The 20468-nt window shown below is 33.3% G+C and overlaps 2 protein-coding genes and 1 long non-coding RNA gene across 8 annotated transcripts in view; 1 reads left to right on the top strand and 2 right to left on the bottom strand.

Annotated features, from left to right (window-relative positions):
- LOC149901268 (glutathione S-transferase 2-like) overlaps positions 1–20468 on the bottom strand; it is a 279112-nt gene that overhangs the window by 142092 nt on the left and 116552 nt on the right. The gene's annotated exons all lie outside the window — the stretch shown is intronic.
- Positions 1–20468, top strand: part of Pde11 (Phosphodiesterase 11) — a 193616-nt gene that overhangs the window by 75588 nt on the left and 97560 nt on the right. For 3 of the 6 annotated variants that reach the window (XM_090111836.1, XM_090111835.1, XM_090111834.1), the window contains exon 1: positions 5113–5482. The exons of 1 other annotated variant lie outside the window; for it this stretch is intronic. The gene's annotated coding sequence lies outside the window, so the exon portion shown is untranslated. Of the gene's footprint in view, positions 1–3109; positions 3167–5112; positions 5483–20468 lie in introns of those variants that run through there. 2 more of the 6 variants (XM_090111837.1, XM_090111839.1) reach the window with 2 other exon arrangements.
- LOC149901271 (uncharacterized) lies at positions 13063–15330 on the bottom strand. The gene is made up of 3 exons (XR_016457686.1): positions 14761–15330; positions 14576–14637; positions 13063–14501 (listed from the first exon to the last, which is right to left on the bottom strand). It is a non-coding gene; the product is annotated as an uncharacterized LOC149901271 (long non-coding RNA).

The raw sequence follows: 20468 nt of genomic DNA, 5'->3' as shown, positions 1-20468 counted from the left end.
ATAAAAACTTTTAAAACATAAAAATACTGACAAAAAACAAATCCTACTCAGGCGGAGCTGGGCGAACGGCTTGTGTTAACATAATATATTTTACTTTAATGTCCTCTCGTAGAAGGCCTGTCCCTATATAATTTTGCCTTTATAAAAGTCCAATAGTAAATAGAATGTTCAAAAACTAAAATAAATATCTAGATCTAAGAAAAATCGTAGAAGCCAAGGAATATTATACTCACACAGAAATTAAAAAACGCTTGAATTTAATATTACTATGTATATATATATACTAGTAATGCAATCTATCTTTCTATTTTTTCTGCGAAACAAATGATAAACTGCCACACACAGTTTTATAATTCTAGTAAAGTTGCTCTATTTTATCTAGAGGTTTTTTTTTTTTTTATGTTATGGGAAGGCAAACGAGCGGACGCACTGCCTGGTGGTAAGCAGGTTGCGTCGCCCATAGACCATAACAGAGGTTATGGTTGTTGCCTACCAGGATTAAGGGATTTGGAAGGAATTAGGGAGAAAGGGGCGAGGATGGGAGGGATTAAGGATAGGGGAGGAGAGGATGGGTAGGGGATAGGAAGGGATGTGGGCCTCCGGACCCCTCACTCACCGTACGGAACGCGACAGTAAACTGTCACTATGGCGCCGATATTCTGTGAGGGTGTGGTACCTTCCCCGGTGCGAGCGTGGCCCAGTTCGTGCCGAAGCATGCTCGACTCCCACTCCAAGAAAAGTTACAAATAATTATAATATAAATCCATTGTTTTCTGAATACATGTTCATTGTACAATACAATTCATTAAATTAATACCTATAATACCCATAATTACGCGACACATCTGATTTCTGAAATCTCTATATATGAAAAAGTAGAAGGTATGCATTGTATCATGTAGGTATGCACTACACTAGTGAACTTAATAATATTATTTTGATTTAATTCTGATTACTTGTTCTACTGATCATATGTCTTTAACTAATAAAAGAGGTAATAAAATCGATATTACTTTTTAATAACTTTATATTTAAACTAGATTTCCGCCCGCGGCTTCGCCCGCGTTTTCAAAGGAAAACCCGCATAGTTCCCGTTTCCGTGGGATTTCCGGGATAAAACCTATCCTATGTGTTAATCCAAGTTACCCTCTATATGTGTGCTAAATTTCATTGTAATCGGTTCAGTTGTTTTTACGTGAAAGAGTAACAAACATCCATACAAACTTTCGCCTTTATAATAGTATTAAGATGCCTATCTGCTCTATCTCCACCGTAGGTCTCGAACTCATGAAGTATACTGATGCAAATTGCTTTTAACCTTATGACAATAATTTTGCTTTAATTTATTTTTTAGTATGCTTTAATTATACAACTGCGTAGTTCTATAAAATATTTAGATTTTAATTGCCTTCTTATTTTAACATGTTAACTTGTTAAGTATACTTTTTTGCTTATTATTTGGTGTAATATTCTTCTTTACATCGTGAATATTCGTAAAACTATAAATACATATAATACGTTCTTATGTTTTTTGAAGTGAAACTTCTTTATCGGGGGTGGACAAAAATTTTGTGTAACATTTTTGCGTTACGCCGCGCGCGTGACATTTTTGCGTTACGCCGTACTCGTGACATTTTTGCGTTACGCCGTACTAGTGACTATATACATTATACATGTTATATTAAAGTGATCAGCAAAATCAAAGGGTTTGTTTTAATTCTAATTCCAGTGAATTTCTAAAAAAAGTAAATAAGTAATTACATCTATTTTTCTAATACTTAGGTGTAATAATGGTATTTATTTTTCTAAGTTATTTATGATTAACCTCACTTTTTGATTGTATTTTTCAATACACTAACACGTGGGTGGAATTATGGTATCAATTTTTTCTAATACTTGAATGTTGATTGTGGTATTTATTTTTCTAAAATTGTATTTAAAGTTAACCTCAGTTTTTGATTGAATTTTTTAAAACACCAACACGTGGGCGAGATCATGTTATTTATTTTTCAAGTTATTTAAGCTTAACCTCTGTCATAATATGTATATACTATGTGCGTCATTAATTTCTGACTGTTTCGAGATTTCGACATTAGGAATTTATATTTATTACCTCTATTGTTCGAACAAAAATAAGTTACCGCCTTTAAGAACTTGCCGACAATGTAAGTACAGTATTGTTTCTTAGAAAACATTTTAGGAGTATACGATAATAAATCTATGACTCACGTTAACACGTGTTTGCTTGATTGGTGTTCAATTATGATTTTGTGAATTCAATATAATTTATAAGAATAAACCTCAAACTCTTTATGTCCAATCAAAATCCGCCTAAGTCGAAATCCTTTATAAGTTGAAAACTCTATATAACTCGAATTTTTTGGCGTCTCCCTTGGTCTTTTGAACTACCGCACGAGCTGAGCGAGCGAAGCGAGCGAGTCGCGGCAGTGGCCGGCGTAAATATTCAAATAGGTAGCGAGGAGCGAAGCGACGAGCATCTTAGGTTAACTTTTGAACTACCGCACGAGCCGAGCGAGCGAAGCGAGCGAGTTGCAGTAGCGGCCGGTGTAAATATTTAAATAGGTAGCGAGGAGCAAAGCGACGAGCATCTTAGGTTAACTTTTGATTTTTGAACTACCGCACGAGCCGAGCGAGCGAAGCGAGCGAGTTGCAGCAGCGGCTGGTGTAAATATTTAAATAGGTAGCAAGGAGCGAAACGACGAGCGTGTTAGACTAACGTATTTCTGTAATATTGTATACAAGCTGTGCCGCGCGGTTTCACCCGCGTGGCTATGCTCCTGTTGGTCTTAGCGTGATAATATATAGCCTATATTACTCGTGGATAATGTAGCTTTCGAATGGTGAAAGAATTTTTAAAATCGGTCCAGTAGTTTATGAGCCTATTCATTACAATCAATCAAACAAACAAACAAACAAAGTTTTCCTCTTTATAATATTACTGTAGATAGTAAATTATTTTTTGAAAAATAAGGTCATAAAGAAGTTTCACTTCTTACGTGTGTACTCTAGTACACGCACACATTTTTTTTTCTTTTAGTTATTTATACATTTTGAAACTTTTATTTTGTATCATATAAATGTTTGGTAGTATTTTTTATTTCAGGTAATTTCCATGCAGTAAGAAAATTAGATGGATACCATTCAAGTGAGTACTTTTAGTAAATAATTTTTAAGAAATCATTGATGATCTGAGTTTTTTTGGCGAATTTGTTATTTTTTTTTTTCATCAGTGATTCTTCTAAAATCTATTTAAAATAAGATAATTAATATCTAATACATTTTGTTCGAGAAATTTAATTTTATTAAAAGTATGTAAGTACTTGTCTTTTTTAATAACCTGCATTAGCATTCGGTAAACTTCGACTTATAATGATTTTCTTTCCAATTGTTTTGAAGTTAAACTTCTTTAGGCGCGTCGAGAATAAAATTTCAAGGTCGCGCCATGGCAATGCCGTCACGTCATGGAGTAAGGCGACGATTTTGGTATCTTTGAATCTTGCCAAAGAAGTTTCACTTCTGACACGTGTGCTCGGCATATATACGCTCATAAAACTAACATCAAAATTCACAGTTTTTGTATAGGTACCTACTTTTATATTTGAACACATGTTTATTTTAATTGAAGAAAAAAATCATACGTCTTATTAATTTATTTCCCTGAGCGCGTATTTTATTCAAAGTAAAATGTTTATGGCCTTTATATCTACATCTAAACTCTAAATGGTAAGTTGGTAATATTTTTTAGTTTTTATAGACTTTTAAGTTTTAGTATGGTAATAATTTATTTAAGATATGGCAACTACAAGAACTATTGTATAACACAAAAGTAATGAACAGTGTAATTTTTCACCTTACGCCGATGTGAATGTTGCGAAACGGCCAAGCCACATATTTTGACTAAGGTGTAGAGTTTGTGAAGTTAGGCCTTGTAGAGTTAGGGCGTGTAGTGTTAGAAGCTTGGTTCTACATGAGATCTGATAACTTTTTGATAGTGCGAGTCATATGGGCTCGTCTTGGCAACATTTTACATGAAAATGTTTTTGGTGGGATGCCTTTTAGGTAAAATAGCTTAAATATTTATATGATTGTTGTGAAACAGTTTGTAAAGGAATTTAAATTAAATAAACCATAAATGCGTTCTTGATGTAACGGTGGTATTTTCGTATTTCAAAAATTTAGAAGAAAATCGGGAGATGATCAGGTTAAAGATAACTTATCATTGTTATATATATAGGCAATAGCTAGGTTGTTAGTAAAGTTAATGTTACCAATTAATTCTGCGTACCTACATACAGTTAATATGTATTTTAGAAATGAAATTAGATAAGTTAAATTTGTTTTAAACAAATCTATAGAGAGGGCAGTTATGCCCAGTAAGTATTTCCAGGAAAATGTAATGCCATAAATGAAAGGGAACTCTATAATAGGTATAATATGTAGAGCTTCTTAGTGGTTTCTTAGAAAACTAAACGCAAGGGCTGCTTTATGGTTTGCCAATGTGTGGTGTCGCATACAATGAGCCGTATTCGGGTATATTTGTTTTCATCAATATTTTATGACATTTAGGCAATTTTATAGAGTTTTTAAATATATAGCGACTCTGAACATCAATTAATTCGTATTTGTACTACAGGAAAGGTCAAATGATAAAAGGATAAAAGTGATAGATGCGACTTCGCCCTAAACTAAGCCTGGCATAAATAACATGTTTGTAGTGTGGATTTTTAAATTTATCACGCTCTAATTCATGCGAATGAATGCGCACGTGTTGTATAGATGAGTATCGAGGGTCAGAGTCACCTTAGCTCATCAACATACACAGGAAAAACTTATCGCAAGATTTATTACAATAGAAGCTGCGCTCGATAACAGCTGCTGTCGCCGCGTCGAACACAGCTGTGAAGCCAGGGAAGAGGGATACATGTTTATAAATGCAATTGCATGTTGTGTTTTATGCTGTTTATCAGGGCGTGAGTGTGTGTAGTGCGGTCGGAGATATCGCAGCCGCGCGTGTGTGCGTGCGTTTGGCGGTGTGGGTGTCGGTGACGCGAGGTCGGAGGTGCGGAGGCCGGAGCGACTCGAGGCGCCAGTCGATTTCCGAGCGTCGCGGGGCTGCCGCGCTCTCCGACGCGTTGAGCCCTCTCGCGATCCCAACTTTGTATACTGGAAACTTTTTAACTCATTTTTCGAGGAGATTCGGCATCCGCCCGCCTGTTGCTACCCTAGTGTCGGAGTCGAGTCGCGTGTGCAGTGTAGCGAGCGATTCTACATGCAATATCGCGCGTGTTTCAGAGTCCGTCGGTCTATTTTTGAATATTCACCAAACGGTGCGCTGCTAAGTTTTCGAAACGCAGGCCGACTGTCGGGTTAACGGCCGCATTGTGCAGCGCCTCATGTGTTTTTGTTGACGGATAACATTTGTTTTGTTACTATCATCTGTGGAATTCGTGACACGTTATCTGTAAGTACGACTCCGGTCGCTTTTCCAACTCATTTATAGTGTAACGTACAAGTTTGCATTCAACCTGTTGATCGCCTATAGCAAAACTGCGACATACGTCTGTAAAATACGATCAAATTTCTACGTATAGCCAGCCACTTTGTAGCGTTGACCGATGCATACATCGATGGTACATGAGCGAAGAGTTGCGTATATGCACTGTACGTATACGTACATATGAAATGTACTTGTATGGCTGTAAGAACAATGTTTTGTTCTATTGTACACGTTATAGTGTACGTAAGCCACATACCGTCATACGCATTGTATTATAAATGGTGTTCCGCGGTTGGTTTCGAAAGTACACTTTGTTTATAATGGGCCGCTTCATCGTTCTCATTTTTTACTCACTGTCTGACAGTTTCAGGTCTAGAAATAATTAATTATAATGTTAATTTAAACGCTGACAAGTAATTAATTGAACAATGTCTTTAAAGATGAATAAATTTATTTTGATTTATACAGCATTAATCATGATTTACATTTCTCTATTTGAACTTTCTTGATCGTAGACTTTTCTTATTCTCAGCACAGAAGTCGATAAATGTACAAACTGAAGCTGGTTGAATAAATTGGTAAACAATCGTCAGCAAACAAGACTTAAGTTGGAAAGGATGTAGGGTCCTCAGTAAACACAACGAAATTGATTTTAGGTGCCGTCCGAGTTACACAGCTATCGTCAACATATTAGGGATAGTGCCGTTTATTCTTTCATAATATTATCACAATACTTTCTTTTAAGGATATAAATATATAAGCGAAAAAGTATAAATAAATACTTACTAATAAATAAATAAATAAGCAGTAGATAAGCCTATCAAAAATAATTCCCATGTTATAATCTTCATTACTTTCCTTTTCTCTACATTTTTCTCTGGCACGTGACTAATGTAGAAAAATAAGCGTAATAAAAACATCATGATTCATAAACTATGCTTTATTTTTATTATTCTGTTGAAACATGCGCTTACGCAGTCTTGACGTACAGTAAACTGATATAGGCTAATATTCTTTTTTCTGAATTAATTAGTAGGTACATCTAAAACAGATCATGTGGCGCGTACCTACCTAGTAGGTACATATTTCGCGGTTTTTCATTATCTCCAAACACAACCACAAACTTGTAAACAACACGTGTATGTGTGTGTTTGTGTTGTCGCGGTCATGCAGTTTTGTGTTTGTGTGCGTAAGTCGTAAGATAACCTAATTAATAAAATTGGAAATTATACTTGTATTTCAAACACGTAATAAAATCTTTTTGGATTAATATCGATTGATGTTAACGATTTCCTTAAACTATGTAGGTATAGCTACCTCTGATACAGAAGTCCATTAATTGTAAAGGAATCTGCCCCACAGTTTATGTACACAGGTTAATAAAACTATTTAAGGAAATTTATTACTTATTCAACAAAATTTATGCTTTTAATACTTTTGATACACGGCCATGTGCTTTTATCTTATATTTTAATTTGTATGTCATGGTTAAACGGGATGATATTAATTTTAACGTCAGAATAAATTTTTATTATAGTACCTACTACCTACTTACCTAAAGAGAAATTACAAAAGAATCTTTTTTATTGTAATAGAGTAGCTGTAGTAGAGTAGATATTCCGTATTTGCGTAGACTAGAGATAAAAAATAATGTTTAAAAATGAGAATTTAATTAATTAATTATGTAAGCGTGGTTTTTCTTACTAAAAATATAATATTAAACATATGACGTATTATTTCACATACATAACACATGAGTACTGAAAATTGAACATTCTGAGTCAACATGTCTTCCTTTTTGTTAGAAAATTTTATTTTAAATTTCGATAGAGCTCTGAGCTAGTTAGAGTACAACTATTCTTTTTTATTTAATAATCTAAAAAGGTAAAGGTTTTGCATACGAACGATTGCTATTAGTTAAAATCACTTTCTGAGTTAACATGTTTTCCTTTTTGTTAGAAAATTTTGTTTTAATTTTCGATAGAGCTAGTTAGAGTACAACTATTCTTTTTTATTTAATAATCTAAAAAGGTAAAGGTTTTGCATACGAACGATTGCTATTAGTTAAAATCACTTTCTGAGTCAACATGTTTTCCTTTTTGTTAGAAAATTTTGTTTTTAATTTCGATAGAGCTAGTTAGAGTTCAACTGTCCCAGATAAGTATAATGACTTGGCAACCCTAACTGGGGTCAATGTGGTCACCCGATAACACAGCTTTTTGTATGAATGAACTGTCTGTATCCCATACATTAACTTCAATTAAAATAATACCTTTGCGATAAACTGTTTTAATGTCTCTCTAATAATTAATATGATATTAACTACCTATCTATAGTAAGTACTTACTTAGAAATTAAATATTATTAATTTAAAAGGTTTTTTAATGTCACGCTTTGATTATATTTACAAAAAAGGTAACACGTTACACGTAGATAATAATATATTGTCTGAGAAATATTCACTTAAACAAGATAGCTTTTTAAAAGCGTAATTCGGTTAATGTACTGTTATCATTTTGTAGATAAGTAAATGCACGTTTTATTATAATGTAATAAAAATATTCTTAAGTATGATTACAAAATCTCGAGATAGGTCAAAGACTGTTGTTCAAGATCATTCTTTCAAAACATAATAATATATCATATATGCACTGCATCTTGTGAAAATATATTATGATACCTACCTACTAGAAAATCTCTATTTCTATGTAAAAAGTAAAAACCCTAGGTAGATATTTAACCTAGCAAACAGTGAACTAATTCAACAAACGCCTACTAACTACACCATAAACACAGTTTTAAAAACTTGTATTTTACGACTTACTAAAAAGAAAGTATATTTAATTTATAACTAGGCCAATGTCGAAATTCAATGCTACAGAAAAAAAATCATCCGTTTATCAAAAGGATAATCACGGCCAAGGGCGGTCACTTACGCAGCTGATAAAATGGGACAAATGGGCCCTTCTCCGTTGTCATGGCAACTATATTCTTACAGCTACGTCGTACGAAGCTTATTTACTTTTACATTAGATACATAATAATTATTTTCGATGCTTAAAATGGAATATTTCGAGATCATGTATGTCAAATGATACCTTTTTATGTGAGTTATATTAGAATTTAGAACTTATACGTCTTAAATATATTAGAATTTAGAATGCACAAGGGATACACAAGTGACTAGGTCATAGCCCATAGGTAATTGGTATATTATTGTAAACGTGTCTTATGTTTGTTATTAATTAACATATACAACGTACATACCTTTCTTATTATTTCCTATGTGTTGTTCCGTGTCATTGATCAATAAATATTATATGTAAAATATAATATAGTTAAAATAAATTGTATTTAAATTTTAAAAAAGTTTGAGGTAAAACTTCACCTACACTTAGCCCAACCACAATAAAATTCTGACTAAGCATAGCATAGGCAATCGACGTATTCATAGATCGAATTTATAAAATAAATTCTTCTATAAGTATTAATAAAATATCTAGACTTTGTCTATGCCTTAAATAAATGTCAAAGTGCATTCTTTCAATTTGCATAATTCTTGTACTTAATGCTTATTAAATTATGTTATAAAAGATGTGCATAAAATATGCAAAAAAGGACATTTAAATTTCAAATTAACTATATCCAAATAAATTTGGATAAATGATTATTATACACAAAAGATTATGTAAATAATTCTTCATTGATTTACTTTATTCAAATTATATTTGATATTAGGTATTTTGACGCATCTGTAACGTTAAATATTCTTTATTTCTTCAAATTCCTTATACTATGACACTTGGGATTTGAATTAAATGAATTCCCTATTGATAATAACGATGGCACCGCAGAGGAGGTCATAGATTATTCCAATCACAGAACTGTCTTGAGAAGCGACAACTAAGATAATTATTTTTTTCGCTCTCGGCCCGGGGTCATAATTACATTGGAGAAAATGAATAGCACAAATCTTATTACAAATTAAACTCAATTTCAAGCAAAATGTTACGGAATACTTTGAAAAAGTATAAGAAAAAATATTAAAAAGTAGGTTACCTACTTACTTGAGTCTTAAAGGGTATTCTTAGATTTCTATCTTACGTTAGATCAATCAGACAATCAATCAAATCAACATTGATTTTTCATCAAATTACTGAGATCCATAATTTCAATATTTATTATTATAACTAGCTGCTCCGCGCGGTTTCACCCCCGTGGCTCCTGTTGGTCGTAGCGTGATGATAATATTATATATAGCCTATTAGCCTTCCTCGATAAATGAGCTATCTAACACAGAAATAATTTTTCAAAATGGACCAGTAGTTCCCGAGATTAGCACGTTCAAACAAACAAACAAACAAACTCTTCAGCTTTATAATATTAGTATAGATTAGTAAACAAGTTCTCAATTTATTCAATTCTTAGGCTTCAATGGAGTAATAAAAAGACGGAATACAAAGTATTTTAATAAAATATTTTTTCCCTTAATTTGGTAGCTATGTTTTTATTGCTTGTGCACAATTACAAGCAATAAAAACAATAGAATAAAGAGTTTATAATTAAAGGTTTTTTTACATAAAAAGTGAACTCGTGTTTAGCATACAAGTTGTAGTTTCTAATACCTATGTGTATGAATATAATACGTTAAAATGTAAAAGAAACATAAAACTTAGAAAAGAAGTAAATAACCTCTAAAGCTGTTTTAAGTTATCAATAATTTAAGTTAACCGTCAATAACGAATGTTTAAAAATGAAGACGTAAGACGTAAACGTAGTCACGAAAGAAATGTCGATTTCGAATTGTTTACATATTCATAAATGTTTTAAATACTTTTTTCATCCTCAAACAATGACGTGCGTTCTCAAATTCTACACTCCTTTCGTCATTAGAAAATTATTTACGCTTTTTTTGTCGATTTATAAACAAATAAATACCGATAATATTAAAAAAATATAAAAGGTCACCTGCTCTTTCCGAAAATGGAATAAAAAGTATTGCTTTTAAATGTATGGAAGTTGACGACCTTTATTATAAATGAAAAGAATTGATAAACAATTTATGCTATGCAAAATGCGTTACAATTTAAACAACGAAATAATTTACTTTATACAATTTGAAAACTTTAAAGGAATACATAGTTTTGTTAAAATATAAACTGCAATATATTAAATTACCTAGTAAGTACATAAATATAGTAGTTGTACACATAATAGGTATTATTGAAAGATCATCAAAATACGTTCATAGTTTATCTAAGAGTTGACAGTCATTGACGAGAAATCAAACAGTATTAATAGTCCGCAAATTGTAAGCATTCAGCTTTCATTAGACCCGTAAGTTATATTATGGAATATTCTAAAATATTCCAACTAACCACTACGATATACCGTTTATCGTGCGTATTAGTCAACTATAAATTTAGTTTGCTAAAGATACGCTTCTACAGAAAACCTTCCTCGTGTAATTGAGTTACTCTTAACTTGCTACCTGATGTAGTGAGATATAAATACACGAATCTAGTTTAATTATAGAAATGAATAGGTACTTTATACATTTTGTTTGTGAAATGTGTATGGCTAATGCATAAATAACTTCATTAAAAATATACTGTAGAAACGAATAGAATCGCAGCAGAAGACAATTCGAAAATAGAAAATAAGAAGACATTTCATAAAGGACTTTATTCTGAAAGAAAATCACAAGGTAAATCCCAAATTGATGATTTAATATTGAAAAATTCCATGAAGATTCCATTTAGATTCAATTTAGGTCGGCGATATCAATAGGCAATAATTATATTTGGTTCAGATTTTCATCTCTCATTGTCATAGAAACCTTACCTCTGAATATAATCAAGATTATATTCAAAGAAATCGACAAAACTTACTGATTGATTCTAATATTCAGGAATGCTGTTTTTAGAATACAAATCGATATCTATGTTTAAAATACACACATAAATAAATAAAACCATTATAAAACTGAGCAAATTGACATCATCACTACATAGTATAAAACAAAGTCGCTTTCCCTGTCCCTATGTCCCTATGTCCCTATGTCCCTTTGTACGCTTAAATCTTTGAAACTACGCAACGGATTTTGATGCGGTTTTTTTTAATAGATAGAGTGATTCAAGAGGAAGGTTTATATGTATAATAAGCAGTGGCGTGCATTCCATAAAGACATAAAGACACTGCCTACCCTACCATTTACCAAACTCTGATCAATATTTAAAATGCATAAATGAAATTCACAGCGTCATTAAATTTTATTAATTGCGCAATGTAGTTATGAAATAAAAATATATTTCAAATATATTTTAGATCCATATATCGGTATTTTGGTAGCATTATTATCTAATTTCTATAACACCGGCTCGGCTCAAGTCACTATTCATGCGCTGCACTAGCGCCGCCACAGGACCCAGTACGTCACGGGACGGCAAAGACACAAACTATCCGTGTCTAAGTTTTTATATGTGTGCTCTGCGTGTCTACGCATATTTTATATGTGTGCGTGCCTATAAACACGGCACACTGATGTATTAAAACCACGCACACAAACACACAAGGTAGGCAGTGTCTTTTTACGAAGATATACGAATTAGGTACGAACCGAATTCGGAACTACATCGAAAGTCGAAACTGAAGTTGAATATGCGACCAATTTAAGAAGTGTGATAATGTATACAATTTTGTAGCGGTAAAGACCATATTCTGCAAATAGTATCATTATTCGTTTGTTTTGTTTTGGAAATAACAAACGTTTACTTTGAGGTTAAATTTGTTTTTTCAGAAAATTAATAATGTTTACTACGACAATTTGCAAGTGAAGTGTTTTGAGAGTAACTAAATAGATTATGTATATCATCAGTGTATTTTGTAAGATAATAAGGCATACCTAATTTAACGAAAAATTCTTATTTTTGTTTTATGAATAAACTTTTATCAAACAGAGAGTGATAGGAAAAAGGCCGATCTATAAATGGATCTATACCGGAATTTGTAATACACAAAGGTAAAGTTAATCATTAATTACATAATATAGAATACTAGTTAGGATATCATACCTACTTTGACAATTATTTTATAGATAATATGACCTATGTTCGTGATATGTTTTCCATTATTTTGCGGAAATACTATGTATCTCCAATCAAATACTGTAATATAATAATCAAGTACTGCAATATGAAATATTAGTTTTTATGACTTATTATCATTGCAATATTTCTGCCTACCCTGTCCAAAAACTCTGTGCACGCCCCTGATAATAAGATCCATTAAGTAGTGGAGAAGTACTGTTATTTTTGAGGTTTCTAATGTGATGTCGTAAAAAATTACATTACTTATGGATACTTATGGATAACCCACAATAACTTTTTTTTGTCATTTACTTTTTACGACAAATAATGGCTAATTTTCGAAGCGATTTTAACCAATACAGCATTAATCCTTAACCAATTAAATACCATGGATACATTGTTCATTTAATATAGATCTATATGGCCCTTTACACCGTATGATTTAAGACGATACACAAAAAAAAATCCACTGCTTGGCGGGCGGAGTCTAATAGCTCGCTATCGCGAACGCGGGTGTGCGCGAAGTCATTCTTGCAAACTCGCCGCGCTGCCGCTGGCCGACTCGGGACAAACATGTATGGAGTCGTCATACAGTTATAATATTGTTATACATTTATTCAATTGTTGATTTATTGGTTTTATTTTCTTGCTTATAAACAAATAATCTTCTTTCCAACAACTACACTTAGACATTATTAATAATTATTATTATTTCGTAATGTTTACTTTATTACAAAATAATACAGGTTATAAATAATCTTTAAAATAACAAAAAATATTGTTACTCTGAAAAAATGAAATGGTAATCAATAACGCGGACTACTGAATTGATTTAGATAGAATTTGATGCTGACGTAGATATTACATCATGCCCAGAAATGAAAGGTACTATTTCTGAAAGAAGTTATAAACCCTAATTCTTCTCAGTCAAAGTCAAGAGTGGAAGATATCACTAATACAGTAAAACTGATGCGAAACTTTGGATGTTAATTTGTATATTTTTTTGTTAGTTGTTACTTAATCACGTCAAGACTACATTACCAATTTTGATAAAATATAGCTAATTGCCTGGATTTACACATAGGATACTTTTTATCCGAACTGAACACTTCTGTGGGATAAAACAGGATTCACGATATAACCTAATTCCAAGTGGGCAAAGCCGCGGTCGGAATGATATTTTTTTAAATAGAAAAATTGTTTAAAAAAAAACACAAAATATATTGACGCATGTATTTATTTTTTGCACTCTATTATAATTGTAATTATTCATTACAAATAATCAAAATAAAATAGCCAGAACAAAGTTAGGCCCTGGTAGGGTAGGTAGGCAGGTACAGCAATGTGAGACGAACACTGGCTTATTTATACCAATAATAATGTATTATAAACATTAAATTAAGTTTACTTTCTAACAACAAAAATACATAATATTAGCTAATGTGAAAACGAATCAACCAATCATCCCACAACAATGAAATGTGCACACAAATATTCATCCAAATCGGTTCATGTGATTAGGAGGAGTGACTGCAGCGCCATCTTCCGGGCCCAATTGTGTTTCCAGATCACCCAGGAACTCAATTTAATATACTTACACAAAATTTTTCGAAATTAAAACTCACATTACTATGTAAATATGAATATAAACCTGTTTTAGTACTAAGCAATTTCCCGCACAGGTGTAGTAAGTATAAATGAAATAAATATCAACATCAAATTCTTTATACAACATACTTATCTACCACCTACTAAGAAATGTAATTCTTGAAATTTTTTCGTATTTTTTTTTAAATATAATACTACTCCAATGAGCTCCTGTTCCATATCACGTCCGCCATACTTCCACTAAGTTCACCATGATTTTTTATTTCTTTGCACTTTGTTGCTTTTTGCTAAAAATGGAATCATGCGATAAAACCAGTAGAACGTTGATAACATACATTTTTGACTGAATAAAGGTACTTACGAAGGAGTGGGTTCACATTGTGAACAATCAGTGGGTTTATTTTCCTTCTGGATTCCGGATTTCTGAAAAGATTATCTATGCTATACATGAAAAAAATCTTACACATTCGTTATGTACTTAAAACAGGGGTACATATCAAACATCGTCTATAATACAATTATCATCAAATTTAAAATAAAACCAACTTCTTCATTAATTTGTTCCAATTGTAAGCATTCTTTTTTCTCCAACCTTTATGTTTCTTCTTCTTATTTTCTTTATTGTCCCCATTTGTCTCATTTTGTCTTATCGTGTTGTCACCCTTTTTTACGATTGCGCGAGCGACACAAGTTCCCCGTGTGACGGCCGTAGCGGGAATGACTCGTGCAGCGATCGGGGGAGGAAGGTACAGGGCGGCTCTCGCTATATTGGCTGGTCGCGCGCTAATTTCAAGTATTTCTTGTTTATTTCAAAACCATCGCATATTTCAAAATTCTAAATCGGTAGACGTATAGGTTGTATATTTTATAGTTAATATCCAAAAAGTCGTAACTTTATGTTTGTTATTTTGAAGATGCCAGAGATTATAAAAAAATAACAATGAGAACTTTGTATTTTTTTTCTATCGAGAAAATATCATGGAATCATGTTTCTAAAACGGTAGACGTATTGTGTTACTATTGAACTTTCTTGTCAAGAATTTTCATCACGACAACTTTAATAATATAAAAATTACGAAGGTTTGAAAAGGGCCGTAAATGTTAGAAAAATTAATTCATCACCTTAAGTGAATATTTTCGAAGATATTACAGATTTAAAAATTGCAGGACGTAGCGTTTGCGGCCGCCCGCGGCCCGGCTATGTATTTTATACCCGTGGCCGTGCGATGCCGGAGGCCGGAGCGGGCCGCTATATTTTTATACCTATACCTACAACGTTCACAATTTTTCTGTAGTGTATTTAGTATCAGCATTGCACCCGTGCGAAGCCGGGGCGGGTCGCTAGTTTAAAAGTAAAAGACAATGTTTATTATTTCGTATGTGTGACCCCCTTTTGACCATAATAATATTATATTCGCAGGTTGTTTTTCTAATAGACTTTGTATATTGATAAAATTATGAATGCTTAAACTGTAAAATGTTAAATGCCGTTCAATTTTATTTCCCACTAGCTGTTCCCCGCGGTTTCACCCGCATTGCTCCGCTCATGTTAGTCGACTTAGCGTGATGATATATAGCCTTCCTCGATAAATGGGCTATCTTACACCGAAAGAATTTTTCAAATCAGACCAGTATTTCCTGAGATTAGCTGAGATTAGTACAAACAAACAAATAAACTCTTCAGCTTTATAATATTAGTACTTATAGATACCTACACACACATAATATATACATGCAATCATTATATTTTACTGTTTTTAAATTTTCTCATTTCCTTGAGCGCGCCAGAGGTAATAAACATAAAACAATGTTACAATTACAAGGTTATAATATTAATTTATGTAACATCAAGATTGAATTTATGTAAAATTTTGGTGGATACGTTTCTTAAATGTCTTTAACCGATTTAAATACCAATAAAAAAGTTACAAGCCGATTAATAGTTTTAAAGGTTATCGTGTATAAATAAATAAAATAATGTAAACAATTATGACCGAGATTACATACATGATACGTCGTAAATCAAATGATAAAAATATTTTACATTAATAATTATAGCGAATTGGCGTATAGAATGAATGAGTTGATAGTAGGAAAATTCTTTAAAACAGCAATCTATAATGAAATCAGAATTCATTGGTGTTAGTTTTGGCGCGCGTCCCGTTTATTGAAGGGCGACAAATCCAACTGCACTAGGAAAATTTTCAGGTATAAAATTTTACATACACAAACTCTCGCTATTGATACCTAAATACAAACAGCTCTGACATAATCTTATATAAAAATATTCCGAGACGTAAAGTTTGTAGAGTTAAAAGATGTTCGAAACGGGAGCGAACGTGAATAACTAAGTTATCTCACGCCATTAATGTATTTTATGTCTAGTTAGATAATGCGCATAAAATCCCTCAATAACTGTAATAGCGAGCATCCTCTGTGTTCATTGTTGTGAATAATGAACGATTGTTTATATTCCATGATGTAATGCTGATAGATTTACGAGTAGCAGAGCAATGAATCAAACTAGCAGATAACGTAAAAGTAGATTAAAAAAATTCAGCACTCGGTTATTTTCCACAATAATTTATCTCGGCGAGACGGGTTGTTCTGTACATGTTATATGTAGCCGTGTTGTGGCGACCTAAGCGCTTTTTGATGACCCACGATAGAAACTAAGATCGTCAGTTACGCGTTCGATCTTCACATTGTTTTGATACATTGTTTCTTTACCGTCAAATCTGGGGGCACGGCAGTGCCCCCGCCAAGTCGAGCAAAAAAAAGCGGCACGGCCGTACCATCCTTTTCTCGAAGCAATTCGGGCCTTTTTCGACCCCCTATAATTCGGTTGTGGATAAAGCAAGAAACCTGAATCTTCAGTATCTAATCCGGCATTGTATAAACACGGAATATTTAAAATTTCAGTCAATTTGAACCAGTAGTTTAAGAATGACAACTTGTTAAAGTTTCTAAATTTTGTCACTCACTGACTCACCGATCATCAAAAGTCCAAGGCACTTCTAGCAGACTTAGAAGCTTCATATTTGGAATACATATAGAGTTTAGTGTCTTAATCATGGGAAAACTTAAATATTTTGTAATTTCGGTCCAGTTTTCCAAATACACCAACTGCATCAATAACTTTGTAATCCCATATAAATATATGGGATTACAAAGTTATTTATGCAGTTGGTGGTTGGTGGTGGTTATAAATTTAATAGGTGTAGATAGGTACCTACCATATGAGGCAAGGGAGGGGGTATAGGGTGGGTAAGGGTGTGTTTAGCCCATGAAACTGAACAACATTATTACTTGTAAAATGGTCGACGTAATGAAAAACACATGATTGGACATGTCTTGAAGTACGAAAATCTAATAAAACAATATATTATAATTTAAATCTGTTATATATAAATTGTTGGCGCGACTAGCCTCCTTACAGACAGACTGGCCTCTATTTTACTCTATGACTGACAAGCAAAATATACGCCAAAATGACAGAACAATGAAATGTGAATGCCTTCGAGCGAGCGGCAGCCGCACGCATACGTGCGAGCGCCCTCATGCTGTTCGGATGTGCCTCGAAACCTAACCTATAAGTTTGCGATTTTCATTTATAATTTCGATTGATAAAAAGAGGAAGACTACATATAAAAATAAGAAAATATCATAAGACCTTTAACAAAATTCGTTAGAAGTAGATGGTATCAAAAAGAAAGGCTCTACAAAAAGAAGTGAGATCCCATCAAAAACATCCTGTAAAAAACCCAAGTCTCGCAGCTCAGTCTTTCTACCGTCAAAAGTTGTGAGATCCATGTAATACCAAGTCGGTTAATCTATTTAGTGTCTACTTGAAGGACCTTCTGTCTTAAGTTATTACATAAGTTATTATCATGCCAATATTAAAAATATTTAACGTTTTAAACAAATAGATCGACTTGGACATCGCATGAAAACAAAATGAATATTACAATATTATATTAGATTCTTTAGTCTCTCGCGCCTCACGCGATTGAAACTCTCGTTCCTGTTGGTCGCTGGCCCGTCGTGCTGTGTAGTGTGATACATACTAATAATCAAATCAAGCGATGTCCAAGTCGATCTATTTGTTTAAAACGTTAAATATTTTTAATATTGGCATGATAATAACTTATGTAATAACTTAAGACAGAAGGTCCTTCAAGTAGACACTAAATAGATTAACCGACTTGGTATTACATGGATCTCACAACTTTTGACGGTAGAAAGACTGAGCTGCGAGACTTGGGTTTTTTACAGGATGTTTTTGATGGGATTACGTATTTCATGAAGAAGTTTTAACATATTCGGTAGTTTTAATCACCTTTATTTACGAAAAATTAAAAATACAACTTAATGAAAATGAGCAAGCGCATCTTTTAAATGACCTGGAAATTTCGGGAGTTCCCGATTTTACTGGTGAAAACACTATGCACACCGTTGTTACACTTGCGCAAAAGCTGGGTGTAAAACTCGAAGAACGGGATGTGATGTGTGCTTACCGTGTAGGCGTGAAACGTGACCGTGCATCGAGTATGGACAGCCCGCCAGGCACTAGCGCTTTGCGCGCGCGCCCGCGCCCTATTGTGGTGCGTCTCGTGCGCCGCACTGTGCGCGATCAGCTGCTGCAGTCGGCGCGCGTGCGGCGCGGGGCCGATACGTCAGGCATGGATATACCGGAGCAGCCGCGCAGATTTTATGTTAACGAACGCCTTACGTCATTAAATCGTCACCTATTTTATCTAGCAAGAGAGGAAGCGAATGCAAAAAAATGGCGTTTTGTGTGGACCCGCGGTGGACGTATCTTTGCCAGACGTGACGCTAAGTCATCTTCTCATTTGATACGCTCAGAAGCAGATCTGCGTCAGGTTTTTGGTTGTTGAACCATTTAGCAATTATTGTTGAATGCTACATCCTATCGGAAATTATTATGAAACATCCATACTATTTGAACATAAAATTATATATAATATTTTCAAACCTAAAATCATTACACATTTTTCTTGGATTTTTTGAAACAATGTATAATAATATATCGTACCGTAGAACTTTGAATCGTTCATATAAAGACATAGGGGCTAATGTTACAGATGTTAAATTTATTACTTTGAAACCTTTATTTAATATATATAAAATTGGTGTAAGACTTTGTGTTGTTCACCTAATATTATATAATTTTATTTCAATTGCAATTGTATCCGTTCTGCTTTATGCAAATCATACTTGTTACGTTCTGAATGTATTGTGTTATAATTATTATACCTCTATTAAAAAATATTACTTTGTGGAATTTATATGTGTGGTTGGGTGGCTCGATCTTTTAATACAATATATACTTATAACAATTATTTATATTTCAATTAAAGTCATATGTCTCATTAATTGTTATAATATACCCATAATATATTATTTAAAATTACTAGATTTATTATATATGTTTATTTTTTATTATATGATTGTTTCAAATATTAGGGTAATGTATATACGAAGAATTTTTTATTTTAAAGCCAAATGATCAGAAACAAATTTTTAAAAATTGGTTTGCTAAATCCGGGTTCGTTGGGAACGAAACACGATGAGTTGATTGCAGCGGTGGAACGTCACGCCGTGGACATTTTGGCTCTCAACGAAACCTGGCTACGAGAGGGAGAAGAGGGACGTGCTCCTCGCATACCCGGCTATCGCCTCAAACATGTTCCGCGCCCGCCCAGTATTCGTAATCGAGGTGGTGGGGTAGGCTTTTATGTAGTGCGGGGACTGTCCTTTAGCATACTATCATGTCCTCCACACCCACAAGTAGAGCAAATGTGGATTAAGTTAACAATACGAGGTAAGTCTATCGCCATTGGTACTGCTTATCGCCCGCCATGGTTGGACTGCGACATATTTTTAGACGCAGTTTCAGACTCACTGAGCACATTTGTGTGGTGCGATTACATAGTCCTCTTAGGAGACTTTAACATTAATTTAAAACAAAATTCAATAAATTCTAATAAATTCAAACAATTTATTCAGACCGCGAATCTTACCCAGCACGTTACTGAGGCAACTCATTTTGTTAATGATAGTGAAACATTGATAGATTTAGTTTGCACTAACGCTCCAATTTCGCACATACAAGTAGATCACGTAGAACCTCTTAGTAACCACGCCTTTATTGTTTGCGACGTGAATATTCGAAAGCAAAAATTTGCTTCGAGATGGGTTACCTACAGACCGATTAAAGACATTGACTTGGA

This window comes from Colias eurytheme, chromosome 17 (assembly GCF_061535395.1).
Source record: "Colias eurytheme isolate Ceu_HAF_F1 chromosome 17, ilColEury1 Martin Lab GWU primary, whole genome shotgun sequence".
Taxonomy (NCBI): Eukaryota; Metazoa; Arthropoda; class Insecta; order Lepidoptera; family Pieridae; genus Colias; species Colias eurytheme.
This window is presented reverse-complemented; position numbering and strand designations above follow the sequence as displayed.